We start from the raw sequence: 19606 nt of genomic DNA, 5'->3' as shown, positions 1-19606 counted from the left end.
AGTAAAAAAGTCCATATAAACATGTGTCCTAAACGGCTTAATTTCCGAAATACAGATGAATGTTCACAAATGTTTGACGAAACGGTAAATTGCGTTGGAGATATCTTCCTGCATAAATATGCTTCACGTGAGTTACCATTCGCACAACCGTAAACAAAGTGACAAAGTCAAAGTCAAAATCACAAAATCAAAAATAGACTTCAGTTCTGATGTTGCTGCGGGTCAGTTAGCTTGTACATATGTTTTCAACAATTCATCTAATTGTTTTATTTCATCAGAAGAACTGAAGCCTGTTTTTGTTTTTCTGTTTTTGATTAGTTTTTGACTAGTTCAAGCTGTATTTCTTTCAAATAAACAGATTATTATTACACGTTTAAATTTTTTTATTTCGGAAACTAAGCTGTTTAGGACACATGTTTATATGGACTTTTTTACTTGAAATAAATCAAAGAATCGCTCTGTTGAGTATGGCAACATACTTAACTAACACCCTGTATATACATAAATTATGATTCTATGCTATTCTCAAAATCAACAATTTCCTGTTAATCTATCTTTACGTTTTAATTCTTCTTCAATATTATACATATCGAGGTATATTATTATAAATAACTAATATAACATCTTAACGAGTACTTTATTACAACTCATCCACTTTCGATATTAATCCACATAAGTTGACTGGAACACAGAATCTGGAAATTTTGCATTCAATTAACAACTAATTACGAACATTTGGACTATCAGAAAATTTGTAATAAAAGATGAATTTCTTTGGACATTATAACTCGAAACTCTTTAGACTAACATCAATGTAAGGAAAAATGAAAAACAATTTTTAGTTTTAACAAGCGTTCTTGCGTAATAATTAGACATGTTAGGAGAAAATAAACTTAGATTAGTCGTTTGTTGCGTTGAAAAATTTACGAAATTCTTATATACTGAAGATGGCCTGATTTAAGGCCGAAACGTCTATGTAATATTTGTAATTCGATTATATTTTATTGTAATCAAATATAAACTACTCGCTAAGGATATCTTGCGTTCGTGGTGTATGCCCTTTATCTTTCCGTTTTTAAATTTAGACCACGTATTGACATTTATTGTTTAATATAATATCTTTCATCAATGATATTAAAACGATTTATGTCGTATTATACAATATACTATACAATGCATATTGTGAAATAAATGGCTAATATTTTTCTATGTTTCAAACAACGCGGATTCTTTTGTTAAAGAAGAGAAAATGTATTAAAATAAGATATGAAAAAAATATATTACGATTGCAGATGCGTATAAATAAGGAAGTCAATTATAGATATCGAGATCGGCGGGAATTGTTATATAATACTGTTGGCCAAGCCGCTTTTTTCACGGTTGTGTAAAATATTTATTTATAATTAGTACAAAGGAGAACGAGTGCGCGAATTATTTTCAGCCGCGTGATCGCCCGCGCGCAAGCTACAAAAGTGAATAAATAATGTAAAAATGTTAATTGTCGTCAGCACTTGGTGTCACTACGAGAACACAAAGGACAAAGGTATAATGATATATCGGCGGTATATATTATTATCAGTTTCAGGAAAACGCAAATTTCCCGGAGGCGGGAAAGCTCCCAGCCGCTCTGCGCTTTTAAAAATAAATTCGAACGAAAGAAATATCAATTAACACGCTCAATAACGCAAGCAATATCCCGAGCGTTCATCCGAAACCACCCTCTATGCGGTTAGTACGCAGGCAGGCAGGAACGCGCTGCACCCATTCATATACAAGAGGATAAAGCAGCCCCCACTCGGCCGACAGCAAATAATTAGTATCTTAGTAATATCGGGAATGCGTTTAATGTTGGCAACTAACTTGGCTACTTGATTAAATAGAGCAAATGAAATGAAACTATTTGACCGTATATCGAATTACTGTAACTAGTTGTAATTATACAAATTAAATGCGAAATTATATCATTCTTATAACAAGTAGTGTCTTGAAAAGCACAAAAAGATGAATAAAATATAAAAAATAAATTTTATAAAAATAAAATTTATATATAGAATACATTTTAATACGTGTTATTATTATATACATATACTTGCTCTCTGAACTTCGATTACACACGTCAACGTTTATGTCAAAAAAATAAACTTCGATTACATACGTTAACGTTTATGTCTAAAATTCTAACATATAGCTCCAAACAATATCATATGTTTGCATAAATAATTCAATTTCACTTGTATGAATAATTTTTTCAACGTTATTATTTAGCCATTTTTTCAAGCACACAATGAAAAACAATTAAATAGAACGATATATAAAATATTCTAAGATGATTTATACAATGAGGCACATATTTTTCATGCATAGTTTTTGTATTTTATTTATATTCTTGCCATATTTATTTCACAGAATTTCTCCGAAAATTCCAAATGTTTTTTTATTTAAATTATGTGCAAGGTGATTAGTAGAGAAAGAGAAGAGAAAGCATAAGAATGACTCGTGCGTGGTAGAAATTAATTGGCAGAAACATCTTTTGTGGAGAAAAACTATCAGTACATCTGCTTTTCTAGAACACACAATCAGGCATTCCCCTTTATTCGCGAGCCAAGCAGAAAAAAGTATGCAGTATGCAACGTAACGGACTAACTTCCGGCCACACCATCCGCTTACGCATTACCATCGATAACCCAGACAATTACAATTTCAGTTACGTTTTAATTAGCTAGAATGCTAATGTACTGCATGAGCAAGTAGCCAACGAACACTACGTTGATCCGGAAACGAGTCAAATGTATTCTTGTAGTGCCCTGACATGCATCGCATATCCTATACGAATAGATACGTTGGAACAAATGACGAAAAAAATTAACTCTCGATTTAGTCATTCATATTAGCAGTCTTTACTTTATATACTTGGAATAATACATATTCCAAGAAGTGCAAATTATGCACATATTGTATGGTGATTAACTCTCCAGCAAACGTAAACAAAAAAATTAATTGTTTCACTAGAAAAAGTACTATATACTTTTATGCAAATCAATTTTTTGATGAAAATAAAAAATGCTACTGCTCGTGTGCAAGCAAAAATTACAAATTTATTAATAAAAACAAGATCATCTTCCTTCTGATAGTTTTTATAATTTACATTGGTTTATGCATATGCGTATAAAATATTTTTAAATAAATTTTTATGATTTTATTTGCAAAATAATGCCGTCGGTTCGATGCGAAAGCGATAATTCTAAAGGTCTTGGTGGGAAAAAGATCCTTCGGGAAACGACGACGTAAAATACGCGGCACGGATAGAGAGAGGGTTGAAAGGAGCAGCACGTGGGATCCGAGGGTGCGTTTTCCTCCCCTTCGCTTTAGGGAATGAACGAGACATCGATAATCGTGTTTGTTGTACGACTGCCGATACGAAACTTCAAGAATACCGCTCAGCCGAGAAGCAAGGGAGGTTTACGACTTAAGAAGTATTATGTCACCCGAATATTCGGGTGGCATCCTTCTTACCCTCGACTCGCCCAAATCGTGATTCCTTATATGCAACGGGGGGTTGTACGACGCCAAAATTTTGACAACGCTCGCCGTCAACACCCATAACGTTTTAGGGTCGTCGCATATGAAGGGTGATCTCTGATCGCGAGTTTACGAAGACTGGGAGAACTTTGGATTTCGTCGCGCCGCGCGACGAAAGTTTTAATATTTGTTGTTTAAATATTCAGAAGGAGTCGCGACGTCGATCTAAAACTAACAATAGAACTATCGGTTCTGTTTTAGGTATCCAAATCGATGCGTTTTAACTATCTATCGGCTCAAACTTGGATTTTTTGCCAGATTCATAATCTCGAAAACTATAGGATTATTTCATAAAATAAAAATCTCCATTAATATGATTCAGAATATATCAAAATGAAACTTTAGTTCTATTTGCACAAAGTTCTATCTACGTATCCCGCATTATTTAATGTCATACTTAAACTGAATTAGTGCAAATCTACTTTTATGTAAATCTTCATGTAGTTGATCCGCAGTCTTATAAATTTTTTATCATAATTAAAAGGACATAGGTATCGTCTAAAGTCATTAAGTTCCAAATACATGTTTAATAAGAAAGCAAGTAATAAAACTTTACGCATTCTATATAAGTTGCGAAAGGTCTTAGTATTAGATGCACATCAACTACGAAAAGTACTCTGACTCACATCAACAAGCCACGTCACTGTGTCTCAGAAGCCAGGGAAGTATACACCACTGACCTGAAACAAAAATTAAATCATCGTCAAGTAATAAATGAAATGCATGTATATAAAAATTAATCGTATAGTTAATTATCATTTTTCATCATTATATATAAAGTATTATTTCTACTTGGGTGATTTATTATTTTTTTTAAGTATTTTTATTACACACGATTTTTTACAAAAATATGTATATTAAAAAAAATAACCCAAAGACGCAAAATTTATACAGAAGCCGTATATAAATTAAAAAATTACATATACCTTTTCAGTTCTCAAGATTATAATTTTGAATGGATATATTCCGAATAAATAAAATATTGAAAGAGTACAACGCGCCCCTAACCTCTTCAACGTCTCTCATAACGACAAGCCAGCCGGCGAAATTCATTCCGCCAGTGAGAAGAACAATACTCTGCGTTTGAGACTATCAATCCCATTCGGAGCCATTACGACGTATTCTTCGACTCCGTTAATTAACAAACTCGAAAAGTACTGCGCAGAAAGTCCCGTTCGTCTCGGAACGTCGACGAAAGAGTGGTACGAGTCCATCACGCATCGGGCAGGGGTGGCGGCGAGCATAGGACGGAAGCGCGCGCGTATAAAGGGTCGGTGTCTGGCCAGACGGGCAGAAATGAAGCAGCAAGGGTTTTGTTTGTCCGGCTGTCCACCCCTTTCCTTCCTCCGTTCAGGCCCTCTACCCCTCCTCCCGCCAGCCCCGCATAACCGTGGCTCCGCTCTGCGAGCCCCGTGGCACCCTTCAGTCCCCTTCTTCATCACCTCCTCCCACGAAGCTTCATCTCTCCCGGCAACCCCTCCTTATACCGTCCACCTCCCCCGGCCATGTAACAATGCACGTGTGTACACTGTTTGCCCACATCCTCCCGCATATATCTTCGCGAGCTATAATATTGATTACTTCGGGCGAATTTCAGGCCGAGCGGCGCGAGCTGAGACCGTTTCTCCAACTCGAACCGCCACACCGCTCCGTGCCGACAACCCCTACATAAACCACCCCCGCGCGGCGAGCAACCTTCAAGTCAATCTCTCGTTGTCGACGCTGCCGACCACTTCCCCCCTTCCCCCCCCCAAACCTCTGTGTTCGACGTCGCAATGCAGCTTTTCGCTTTTATGTTCGACGATTTGCCCTCGATCTCAGTTTGTCACTGCATCTTAAAACAACAGTGAAATATTGTCTTCAAGAATGTCCAATTTCTTGTCGCAAAAGTCAACTGTATTACATCTATTAAATAATTTAAAAAGATAGTCAAATTCATAAGAGAAGTAACAATACAATTAATGTCTACTCTCGCGAGTTACACAAAAATTTTAAAATATTTCTACAGTTAATATATTAGAATTATTAATATAATTACTATTTTATATTATATTTTTTATATCATTCATTGCGTTTTAGCATTCATTTTTATCTAACATGAATCAAATTTTTCTTAGATATTATTTCTTAAATTAATTCTTTATGCAATTCTATTATATATGTGAATATAAGCTCAATAAATTTCATGTGTTTTTTTTAATATAATATATATATATATTGTTTAAAAAAAGTAAAAAAATTTTGCATCTTAATCAGCGCAAACATAATGTCAATGTAATAATTTTCACAATAGCGTGACATTATAAAAAATTGTAATATCTTTACCGCATGGCATTTACAAAATCTTCTTGTCAAAATATAAAATTAAATACTGCAGTAAAAACTCATATAATTAAAAAGGCATAATTAGTTTTCTCTCTCGATATTTTTCCTCCCATCACACAACCCCCTTAAGCGGCCAATAAAAATCGCGAATCTCCTACCACACAGTGCCGACCGACCTTTCAAATGCAACGCGTATTAAAAGCGCGAGCGCATGAAAAAGTATAAACGAAAAGCGCAACAATACCAAAAAAGCGTTATAACTATTGCGCGTAATGTTGGACTCTGAAAGAGCCATCGTTCCGTTCCGGCAAATACTGTGCGACTTAAATTGCGTCACGATCCTTCCCGAGCTATCCCGTGAACATTTAATTCCATTCGCGAACCACCCTCCGTTCCGCCCGCCCTTCCGCTCACCCCGTCGGCCCTTCCTGTCTCCCGGCTTGCATCAGCACCAAGTCCGTATGTCGCGAATCGAAGTACAAAGAAGCAATAGTAGAAATAAGATAATTGCTATTACAATCGCAATTTCATCCAGGACGACGGAACCTTGGTGGTAAAGGGACGCGGGGTGGAGCGCGAGAGCGGAACGAGAGAAGGGGCGGAGAAGGACGACTGCCGCAGAGAGCTGAACTACAAAGTACGTTAATGTCGTGCTCACACCCCCGTGCACCCCCAGCGCCATTCCGATGCCACAGACAGTTTGTTGTCGAAGCTTCGGGGATTACACAAATGAGGTTGTTCAGCGGGAGAAATGTACATTCCGCTACAAAGCCGGTCCGCGCGCGCCGTGTGCCACGCACGGAATTAAAAACCGGGGTGGAAGAGCGAAGGTGAAAAGTGCCGCTCTCTACCGCGATCGTCCCGGCCCCCGCGCCGCGGACAATATTTTCTTTGCTGAAAGCCGGCGCGCCGTAGAATGGATTTTCATCGGCGCGGCGTTTGAGCCCTTCAAGAACGGAATTCGTTTTTATCGGATACGCGCTCTCGCATCGGAATATCGCCGCAACGACTGGTGTAGTTTTTAAAAATAGCATCCTTCGACCTCGATCGTCGCCGTCAGCGGCTTGAACATATTGCAGACGCGTTGACACGCGTCACTAAATCTCTACGATACTGGAATACTCCGACGAATCGGACGCGTCCTGTCGCATCGCATCGGCTTTAAATGTCTCGGAGAAAAAAAAACGTCGTTTCTCTTCACACTTCTTATTGATTAACAATATTGATACGTATGTATTATTATTAATACGGCTCATTACATTAGATTTTCCTTACCTGATTTAGTATGTATAATCGATCGTTCTTAGAAAATTAATTTATGTAACATCACTTATTCAAATGTTATAATAAAACTATATAAAATATGATTTTAAGATAAGAATTTCATAATTCAGATTTGTAGTAATATTTGATTAAAAAGAGATGCTTTAATGCGCTAGAAATCTATAAAGAATTGCGTAAGTAATTTTAAAAAGCAGAACCTACATATTTATTTTTACTGTTGTAACTATGTCAAATTTTATAAATTTATTTATTCGTCTTATATCTCGTTTATAATGGCCTACTATTAATGAAAAACCAATTAAGATACATTGTATCAAAAACAAGGTACAATCATGTATAAAAATAAGCCTCTTATATCAATTATACATTCACACCTTTAAAAAATTCCGCGCTTACAAATATTGGATGAACATACAAACATTTTCAAAACAAAGTCTTAAGAGTAGCTTAAAATTTTTTGACTTATCTAAGAGCTTTCGCAAATAATAGCGAAATTCTCCATAAAGTTCGCCAGTGCTTCAGGAAGGAACAGGCGGCAGCCAAACGCGATAGTGACGTCGGCGGAAACTAGTTAGGTCGGAGGCCGGCGCGGCGTAGTCCGAGGGGGTTGTAACGGAGACGGCTCTCGTGCCAGCGCACCATAGGGACCGGGGGATAGTAATTGTATACGTACTGGGAGAATGGCAAGGTAAACAAAACTATGTAAGATTGCCCCATTAATATACATATCTCTTGGTTCAGCCGGGCCGTGAGAGAGCCAACCGTCTCTGAGCTGCCGATGGGGTGGGTAGTCTTGGCCTCAGACTTTAGGGTTAGGCCCGCTCAAGAGCAAGTAGGGTACACAATGGATATTGAGACCATAATTTACGGCTGATTGTTAGCCCCGCGATCTATGGATTCCTGCGTCTCGCCGCGCACCACCGTACGTCTTCTAACAACTCTCGCTTCCATGTCGAATTTGTATTAGGCTCGTAATAAGTACGGGATACGTGTGCACCAGGCGGAAGCGGAGGCATTAGAGGAATCCTGCGGGAGCGATCGGTATGAGTATATGAAAGACGCCACGGGATCGTAACGCTTGTCATCCCGCGGATTTTCTACATTAACCATACCATTGAATCAAAAATATGTATATGACATTAAGATCGACATATAAATACTTTTTAAAGGATAATTTATAGTCAATATTATTTTCAAATGCTTTATAACTGAATACACCTTAAGTAATCTTGCATTCACTTTTGCAAATCAAATTTTATATATGATTTCAACGTAAATAATCTACATCATGTATACTTAGAAGCAATAAATAGTAATAAATGAGCCAATAAATTGTAATATTAGGTAATGAAATCAGGTAGTGTCTTTGAAATTATTCACATCAAGCGAGTCGTAAGCGTAATTGGCCAAAGTTCGAGGAGGAACGTTTTCGCGCACGAGGTCAGTTATTCTCTGCTTACTCAACTGGCTTTGCAACAAGAACGACGTCATAAATTAATTACGAGGGTCAAATTCACAACTGGGTTCCATGGGTTGGATTGGAGGGGGCGAATGTCTTACTAGTTTCACTGGTAGCTTGAGGGACCGTGTAAGGAGGAGACGATGTTTGGTCTTCCTTACAAGGGGCCGACCAGCCAGCCGACCAACCTGCCTGCCACTTACCGAAGGATAATAACGTAGTAATCCTGCCATGAGACACGGATGAAGTCCTTAATAACCCCATAAACTCAAGATATATCTTGCATATCAATATACCAGAACAAGCATGCATACCGCTACAACATACATCGGCGTTATCTCTCGTTAATTAAACAAACGATTCACGTCAAATTCTCTCACAATTGAAAGATATCGCAGGAACGTTAAAAGCGTTATTTAAGCTATTAATTACAGCCGGTTAAGTGGTAAATGCTTTCGTCAATATTTCAATCGGAATTAATAACGAAATGGATAATTAGGCAAATTTTTAATATTTCTCCTTTATGCATATGTAAAACGAGGTTTGGCGTTTGACATTTTGTTACAAGTACTATCAAGTTAACAAACCGTTGCATATATAGATTTGTAATTTAGTTATGAAATTCATCGAATAAATATGCATAGAAATAAATATGGCTCGGCGCATAAATTTTATACATCGGGCTGTTAAAAACCCCTGGGATGATCAAAATCTGTTTTCTGCGCATCTACGATATCGAGGACAACGAGAGCGATCGATAATTAATAAGTCAATTGTCGGCACGAGTCGGTATTTCATATCTGAGGGCAAGCGCGCGTTACATTTTTCCGCATTCTCGTGAACGAAACTATCGAGGAAAAATGATACGGCGATTCCAGGAAAAATCGCAGCCCGCGGCGCGCGCCGCGCCGCGCCGCGCCGCGCTTGTCAATTTTGCACCTTTCAATTCGATTTGGAAAGTATCGCGGGGAAATAGTATCGAAATATCGTTTATACGTCTCTCTAAATCGGGCACTTCGTATCGGGCTTGTTGAGGTCGGTTGCATTCCTATCGCGCTATGCAACGTAACATGAATTTGCAGGAATTCACGATATAATCACAAATTAATTACGACGGCTTTATTGAAGTTCGCGGCGATTTTTGAAAATTTCCGGAAATTACGGAAGGTCGATCTGAAATTGGAATTCGCGATGCGCATGCTGCCCGCTGCAAATTTGTGTAAGTAATGTAGTTCATTTAACGTAAAGTGCAAATCTATCTGAAAAAGAGGCCCGCTCGCGAAACATCATTTTATATCGAATTTGTTGCATAACATCAATAATTAAAAAAACAGGATATTGAAAACAAACGTGATTTATTTATAAATAAGAAACCTTCAATCCTCAAAGAGGAAAATTAAATGAAATAAAAATTACACAAATGAGTATTAACGTTATATACATATATATATATTTGTTTATTTATTTATTTATTTATTAACGTTATATCTATAAACAACCAGTTCATAAAATAAAACACAAGGTGCATTATTTCAGATCTTAAAAATACCTTCGCGAGATACGCAGCTATCATCGCGGCGACAAGTTTTCCCCAAGGACAGTTTCTATGTCTGTCAAGATGCAACAAAAAGTGAGGACGATCGACTACGCCGAGGGCTGCTGTAGCAAGCTGTTTTCTCAGCCGATGGCGGACAGATGACGGCAGAGCGGTGGAATTTAACAAATGGTCATTCGGTCGTTGCCACGAAACGCACCTACTTGAGATGCGGAGGATCTATGGCTGCCATTTCTCACCGGCGATTTGCGGCCGGAGCAATACCCTAAACGGGCCGCGCATAAGAACTGTTGAGGCACCCGAGGACTCCCCGAGCAGGTTGATTACCGTCACGTCGTTTCCGAGATAGTCTTACCGAAATACTATGGCGAAACATAAGAAAGGGCATATAACGAAGAAACTCCTCGCCCCGAGGAAACCATAAATCATTGTATATTATATAATAAATGAAACGCGTACTGATCTTATAATATAAATGATTAGTATATTTAAATATTACATATATATATATATTTGTAACAGATGTTCTGAATAGCTGAATAAATGTCTATAACGTTACAGAAATCATAGCTCATTATATATTATGTACTAAATAATAAACAACTATTGATCTTGTAATCAATCATTATTATATTTAAATTTTATATATCCACATATCTTTACGATAAATGTTCTAAATAACTAAATGAATATAATATTACATGCTGATTAAACATTATTTTTGACATACAAAGACTATGCAGTGATTTCTTCATTTTCATGATTGTCTCTTGGAATGACATTATCAAGACCAACAAGCAATTCTGTTAGATTTCTTTACTTATTTCAGCATCTCTTCTTTCTTTTGCTATGTATACCGAATAAAATAGGAATGATGTTGCTAGAGAAACGATGAGTTTAGCATGGAAGTGAATTTATAGACACTTGGTTATGTGGCGCAAGCTGTCAAACGATCATCCCCCGACAGTTTGGGGGTTTACTGGGACATCGGGCGTAAACTGCCCTCGGGGACCTTGTTAGTTCAATTCGCCCTGAACGTCCCTCTCTCCCTCCCGCCACCGAAAAAATTCCACGGTCCCTTCCATCACTACCCTCCCGTCTTTCCGCCGCGCCGTCACCTGGCCGCGCAGACGAGAGCTGTGCGTTTACGTTACCGCTTATTATGTTGTTCCGGAAAAGAGGATTATTGCGATATGCCCGCCGTCGAAAAACAGCGCAAAACGCTTCCGGCTATTGCGAGCTCGCGTTTAAATCGTTGAACCTTTGTGTATACAACGTATGGAGTTTATTGTTTAACGTTTCGAGCGCGTTGAAGAAGGTGCCGCGTTCCGCGCTCGCCTGTTAAAGTTTTCCAGTTACTTCTTTCGTAAAGCCACTACAGAACCTCACAAAATGACAAATAACAATCTTAATTTTAATGAAACTTTGTATATTTATAGCCTCGCTTATAGCTTGCATAAATAGATGAACTTAGAAAATAGTAGTAGTGGCAAATAAATTTTAGGAATTTGAAATATGAAGCAGTTTATAACTTTTTCTCCGTTACAAGTATAAAAAGTAATTTAAGATATAAAAAAATGTTTATATGAAAATTTTATAGTAAATTAACGCTATTTATTTACGTTAACATTTTTAAAAAATAATTTTTTTCAAAATTTATATTTTCAAAATTATTTTTTAAACATATTATTGACATAGATAAATAGAGGTAATTTTATAATAAAACTTTTGTATTAGATATTTTTTGATATCTCGGATATTTTATAAAATATAATAAAAAAAGTTGAAAACATTTTATATAAGAGTATAAATTCACTTCTTAAACCGTTTATTTGCCGTTACTACAATTTTTTTAATTTCTCTATATGTGTAAGCTATAAGTACACAAATTTCTTTAAAATCAAAATTTAACATTTCGCGAGATTCCCTTAGAGAAACAAATAAATATCTTATTGTATGTTTCTTAGACATATAAGAACTAGCATTAAATAAATAAATATAGTAAATATTTATTCCTATGATTACTTCATGTTGTATACTTTACTATCTATTACAGTTATATATTGTAAGTTATGATTATTACGATACTTATTCAAATTATAAAGATCTAGTCTGACAATAAATAAAAATAGTTTTTGATTAATCTAGTTTCGGTTATCGGACACCATCGTAGAAATTATATACATATTCGTTCGGCGATAAATATTTCCGACAAATAAAAAATGCCCGCTACTGCTGCATATCTCATTTTTCGAAATATATTTGAGTTGGGATAAACAAATATTTATTTACTGCGACTAAATTTTCGAATAGATTCACATCCAGCCAAAGCATTTTCGCTTCGATGTATATTATAAACGAGTAAATATTGGCGCAGGGAATAAGCCCCGAAAAAAGCATAATCTCTGTAACGATAAAATTGAGGGAAAAATTTCCCAATTTTTACGGTAAAATATAACCTCTGCGTAACTCCCTTTTATATGTGACACAGTCACATAACACGGAAGGCAGGAGTGGCATTGCCCCATCAGCGAATTCGCGTAAACTCGCCTCTGTAAATAAAGGTATTTATTCGGATTTATTAAGAAATATTTAATGACGCTTGTACTTGTTTTCATGAATTTTTTAATAATGCATGTCGTTTATTATAAAATTTACTTAAATAAAATGTTGTTTACAGTTGCATAATCTCGTATATTAATGAAAATAATTTTAATAAATATAATATGTAGATATGATTTTAATATCTGCTTTTCTATAATTATTTAAATATTTGACTATTCTACTTATTTAGAATCATATTTTATTATTGTATTTATTATTATATTTTGCAAGAAATATTATATATATTTTATAAGAAATATATAAATATTCTTATTAATTACACACGCACTTACATGCATATATCATTCATTATTTCATGCAACAATAATGTAATTTCTAAAAAACATGGTAATCATTTAAATAATATTTTATTACATCTATACACATTACACGTCTAATAAAATTTATAAAAACCATAATAACCTGCATATACCTAAAATGTATAAAGAAGATCAACCTATTTGGCTAATACGATTGGCACGTTTGCAACGTGCCCGATCAAAGTGAGCAGCAGCAACAGCAGTAGAGGATAAAGAGAGTGACAATGAAGGGTGGTGGTAGCCGATCGAACGAAACCACCGGTCAGAGTATTGTCAAGGTATTGTCCTGCTCCGCTTCCGAAATAATCGTCAAGCCGACCTAATGGGGCATGAAGTCCCGATATCAAAATAACTCATCCGTGTCCGGCACGTGGTCAAACACATCGGGCTTTCCTCTCCGCGATTTTCCGTCACCAGAAAGCTCCGGGCATTAAAAATAGCGGCGTGAAAAACTCCTTTCTGTGTCTATTGTCCAACTACCGAGATAGACCCTCCGCGGAAAAATCTTCCGGAAAGTCCCGGAATGATAGCACGCGAAATCAGACTGTCGTCGAGTTTTGACATTCTCAGCTTTCGCATGACAACGCTTCATATTTTTCGATATATCATATCATATCTTTCCAACAGTTATATGTCATAAATTAATATAGTATGAACAAAAAACGTAAATTATTGTAACTAACAGTAACATACTTTTTCTTTTTTAGAAATACGTATGTACTTTGAAAAATAATTACATATAGTGATAAGATAAAAAAAGTCATAAAAAGTTGTATCTTTAATATTATCGATATTGTCGTATTTTCTATAAAACAACAATTTAATGTTGTCATATTCCATCAAATCTATTGCTATCGTTCCTATAAATTTATTTCCAAAAATATAACTAATAATTGCTAGTAAAATTATCTTCCTTAAACATGAATTTAGATAAAAGTATCTAATATTATATCTCTCTCATTTTCTAAAGTAATCAATAGTATAACGAAATTAAATTATACTTTCGAATGCCTGTACAAGCAACCTTTCCTAGAAAGATGTTATATATAAACTGTTGAAAATACAACCGTATACTGACAGTTTCTTCGATTTCCCGGAATACTCGGCAGGAACGCTAAAAAATTGATCGTACCATACACGCTCAAGACCATACACATCTTTAACGAATGCAGGGTGTATAGGCCGAAAGTAGTTACGACGCATCATATACAAGTTACATTTCTAAAGTTGTGCTCGAGCAACTCCGCTAAATTGCTACAATGTGTCCTTCCGCGCGTACGTAGAACGCGTTTAGCGAGGCTTTGTCGTACTTTTCAACACACGATGCACAACTCGCATTACGATGCATCTAAATTATTGATTACGAAATAACCTAGAATGAGACATCTCTAAATTCGTAATCATTCCAGTATTCCAGTACCGTCGTGCATCGGCATAAAAAAAAAGCTGTAATGCCGCGAGTGTGCCGTTCAAGCTTACGTGCGTCGGAACGTTAAAAAAACCGACCCATAGAATAATATCGAAAAATTACCCGTTTATCCTCATGTAATTCACATAATTCGATTAATATATCAGAATTTCTCATGTCAGAAGTCAATGTACTCGTACTCAGTAAATGCCTGTATATCCGACACGCATGTTTAATGTGGATCAAGTAGGAAATATCATCTGTATATGTGTATGTGTCGTAAGACGGATTGACGTTACAAATTAATAAACGTTAAGTGCATCACCGTGAAAGCAACAGTTTAATCGAATCCAATTTCTGCGTTTACGTCCACACGAACGTCTTATATAAATTAGCGACGTAATCTTTTTTCAATTTTGAACTTAAATAACGCAAAACTATTAAACCGTTAAAATACTCATTTATCTATTATTAACTTGTTCATTTATTTTCTTAATAAATCGCTCCGAAACATATGCGCGAAATATCGTGATTTATTTCGGCTATAAACGTGATGAATAATTAGACTACTGCACGCCCGACGATCGAAATGTATAAGCGAAATGTGGCAGCAGCACAGGCCGTGCGAAAATTTGACTTCAAATATAATTGCAGCGTTGCGAGTTGCATGCGAAATCGAAGCCTGTTATCGGAAAGCCTTTCCTGAGCGGCGCGGCGCGGCGCGCGATCGATCGCGAGCGGCCTCGAAATCGCGCTTACGTAACGGGTATCGGAAAGTCGAAATTACCCTAAATAGCAACAGTGTTGGTGGCGCGTATCGAGCAGAGAGTATCCGCCACCGATGGCGGTGGCACGACGAGGGGTAACGGGGACGCGCTCCAGGGGGTGGCTTCCACCCTCGCAAGCCGGCAACTCGAAAGTAGGAACCGCGACTGTGGGTGAAGCTAAGTCTGTCCGTGTAATGGGGCATCGGCACGCGATTTCTCCGACCTTCCCCTCCGCTTCTTCGCTGCACCCCTCGCGATTCTAACTTTCAACTTCGCTCACGACTTCCCCGAGCCCCGCCGGCCCTCCCCCATCGGTACACCTCATCCCCACGTGGTAGGGTGTTGCGCTGTGACTTATCGGCTCTAATTATTCGCCGGCAAGAAAGCGGGCAGACCGACGATCAGACCTGCCACCCTCGTAAAGTAGCTTTTCTCCGACGCATCGCGCGCACCTTCCTACAGCCGTTACGTGCTATTTATTCGCAGCGCTGACTCGTGTGCGTGATTGTTGTATACTGGTTGTATATACACCGCCGCGAGCGGCTGCCGATCGTCCGAGTACACCTCTCGGAATGATTAAAGTCGCTTCGTCGTCAGCTACTTTATCCATCTATCATTGTTTGCCGGAGGAAACATTTTAACCCATTAACCTAACACCACGAGTAATTCAACGTTACAACACATAGTTATTAGATCAGTATAATTTTTATTACAGAGATGATTATCGTGTATCTTTAATAAAGTTTGACATTTGCGTATTTTTAAGGAAACGTAGCAACAAGTAATAATAAAACATAACAAAATTATTCACTACGCTAATAACATCCAATTCGAGTACTGCTGAAGCGATAGTACTTTATTATTTCATTTCTGTCATATTACATGATTGTTTGTGGAATGTTAAAGCAGCAAACACGATTTTTCCATAAACGATTTTGGAGCCGCAAATGGCCTGTTTCCGGAGTCTTATATTTAGCTCGCAACTTGATAGATGTTTACACGCCCAGCAAAGACTTAATTCGTTCTGAAAGTTTGCGACGGGTGAGATAGTATTTAGCTAAAAAAAACTGAAATGCCGATGGCGTGATAAATTTCAGAGTCACGGAAAGGAATTCTAATTCTAGTCTGTACACATCTTGACCCGTTTCAAAGGCAATCTCTTAAATGATATACGCGAAGACCGGAGACACACAGATCAGTGAGAGAACTAGGTAAAATCGTTACGCTACAACCGGTTTACCAAGCAGGTTCAATTCAACACACCGACACGTGGAATTAATAATGTAAGCACTAAGCTATATCAGTGCTCAATCCTTGCAGGCGGTACCGACGTACAGTGCATATATAAGCATAGATACGCTCTACCGTGAATCTACAAACAGATGTTGACTATCGCCGATCAAATCAGAATCTACAACGAAAAAGATGTGGCAACTTAAAGAAGCGCAAACCCTCAAATTATTAATTATTATATTAATTCTCATATTGATACCGAAGAAAGTTATAAATATGTCAATAAAATTGAAGATTTTATATTTGTAAGAGTTTTGATTTGCACAAACTGAACTTGTAAGAGTTATCTTATTTCGAAGCAGAGCAAGATTCATTTATTATATGTTTAGATAAATAACTTTAGGATTAATCCATCCGGTTAAATGGTAAAAATAACATCTTTGACAGTGATCAATAAAAAACAAATTAAGTAGAAAAAACTGAGTTCCAAATAAAATATGATACAATGAAAAATAGTCGCAACCTTAAATTCATGAATGTTGTATTTACAGGACAGAGTCAAGTAAATAAATGGATTGGTTAGATTTTATAAAATGTTCCCTCATTAAAAGTGTAGTTATTAAATAAATACTTGTGGAAAAAACCTGTGCAAAGCACTTCAAAAATAAATCGTGTGTTTCATCAAAATTTTATTCAGACATTTTATCCGACTCATCCTTTCTATTTTTATGTTTATAATAAGTATAATTACTTTTATTTTTTCATCCATCAATAATAATATAGATAATGATATATACAAAAAATAAAATATACTCGTGGAAAATTACAAAATTATACATATATATTTCTTCATTCTATTCTGTAATCCATCTCTGTTATTAATCTTTAATTATTCAAAATATAAATTCAAAGACAATTTCTACTTATCCTACAAAAATTCTACAAGAACAATTCGTTTATTCAGGTATTATAGTAAAACTTCTATCGCGCAAAACTAGACGATGCGGACGTATGAACGCTGACGATCCAAAGATTTAGAGAAAATACAACCAAGCTCAGAATCATCTTCTCTTTAAAGATAGTTTTGCTTTGGTGTGATAATTTTTCAATTTGGCTTCATACGTTATTGAAGTTTGCGTTGATGGCATCTCACCAACAACGTCAATGATTCTTTTTAACGAGAAGTCTGAGTGGCCGTTACAAAACAATGCTAACTCAGTGTAAGCAACCCTCTAGCCGACCTCGTGTCTACCATGTTCCAATTCTATCCGGAAGTAAGAAGAGTGGAAACAGTAGTGGAAGTAACACCCAACATGTTGTGCTACCATGTTTTTTACATCAGCCAGACGATACTCGAGTCGCAGAGTAAGAGAGGACGTCAGTCCGTGTAATCGTCAGTGCAGGCGCGCACACACACGAGGGTCTCTTTGCGGAAGATCGTTACAAGTTTCTCTTCGGCTGCTGCTATCCTCCTGCTTACTTATGATCTCCTGTGACTTCATGATGTCCACGAGCCTCCACCGCAGTCAATTAACACCTTCTTTTTCTTCTGCGACTATTGCATTATACATCGCAATATTCATTCACTAGCAGATCGATGTTACATGTAATACTTAGTGACCAATCATCCCAAATTAGGAAGGACAGTCTCAAATTTTAATTTTTTGTCCCTTTTACAACGTGTTCCTAAATTAAGGATATGATTATAAATTGTCCCTCTTTTAAGTGTAAAAATTTGAAGTAATAAATGAAAATAATAAATGTGAAATATAATTTTCAACTAATATATGAAGAATTTTATGATTTTTTAATTTAAAAACCCAGATATTATTATTCATAAAATACATTCAGTAGAAAAGTACAATTTTAAAAAATAAAATGTGATCTCGTAACTTGACGTAATATTTGTTGATCTCATGTGATGCTGTTAGTTATTTCGAATATAATAATATGATATTATTTATATGTTTCGTCAACAATTATTTAAAACGTTTATGTATTAAAATTTAATTACAATAATTAATATTAAATTTTTTTTTACGTTCTTTGCCTTCTATATGTTTTCTCACTGTACTGTAGAAAGTTTCTCACGTTTTTCAAAATTCTACGATGACAAGATTTTGTTGACTTAATAATCACAATAGCCAATGTTAAACATAAGTAATAATAATTCTTGATTTATAAAGATAACGCAAGTTCACTAAAAATTATTTTATCAATAAAACATAAAAAAATAAAACATATTATTTAAAATAAGAAAAATACGTATAGTTTATACTAAATTTTTTATAGTATTTGATTTAATCTGATTAGAAAACAATAATATTCTAAAAAATATTATTGTCATCTTCTCTCTCTCTCTCTCTCTCTCTCTCTCTCTCTCTCTCAAATTTTACAATAATTTTTACGTAGAATTTTCGCAACACGATAGTTTACAAAGCGACTGCATCAAAAAATCTACCAATGATCATCCAGACAGTTCACCACATTATGTCCAACGCAGACTCGTACTGGCGTAGAGAGCGCATCACGATTGTTTGCAACTCGGCCGGCCTGTCGAGCTTACACTGTGTTTAATATATAACGATTGTATATATACACAGAATGGACGGAGAGTGGCGATATAGACGGAGATGAATGGGGTAAAGAGGCGGAGGGTTGACGTTGAATACGGTAAAGGAGGACGGGGACGAGGTGGAAAGCTTACACATACGAGAAAGGGAGAGGAGAAAGGTTACGGGGACGAGAGAGGGTGGTGCGGGTGGACGCGCGAGGGTGGGAACAGTCGTTTGTCGTCCGATAGATAAACAACGTCGTTATTGTAAATGCATTGGAACAACACGCTGCGGGGCTTCATTGGCGGCTTTTCTTCACGATGCGAAGCGGCGCACGCCCGTCGTCGTTGTTTATGAGATCGATAGTCCGATCGTTAGGAGATCGATTTTATCGTATCGCCTCTCGAGACAGGGAGAAACAATCATTGTAACGCATTGGCGTTATACTACAGTTCGGCGTTTATTCCTGTCTTTCTCTCTCTCTTTCTCTCTTTTTCCCTCTCTCTAGCTTTCTCTC

General features: G+C 36.6%; 1 protein-coding gene across 15 annotated transcripts in view; it reads right to left on the bottom strand.

Moving 5' to 3' along the window:
• The window catches only part of FoxP (forkhead box transcription factor P), a 309626-nt gene that overhangs the window by 199088 nt on the left and 90932 nt on the right, over nucleotides 1-19606 (bottom strand). For 2 of the 15 annotated variants that reach the window (XM_018461144.1, XM_018461143.1), the window contains exon 2: nucleotides 4206-4259. The exons of the other annotated variants lie outside the window; for them this stretch is intronic. The gene's annotated coding sequence lies outside the window, so the exon portion shown is untranslated. The remainder of the gene's footprint in view (nucleotides 1-4205; nucleotides 4260-19606) is intronic. 15 annotated transcript variants of the gene reach the window in all.

The sequence above is a fragment of the Mycetomoellerius zeteki genome, unplaced genomic scaffold, assembly GCF_001594055.1.
Source record: "Mycetomoellerius zeteki isolate Tzet28-1 unplaced genomic scaffold, Tzet1.0 scaffold12, whole genome shotgun sequence".
Taxonomy (NCBI): domain Eukaryota; kingdom Metazoa; phylum Arthropoda; class Insecta; order Hymenoptera; family Formicidae; genus Mycetomoellerius; species Mycetomoellerius zeteki.
Note: the sequence above shows the minus strand (reverse complement) of the source record. Positions and strands in the feature narration are given on the sequence as shown.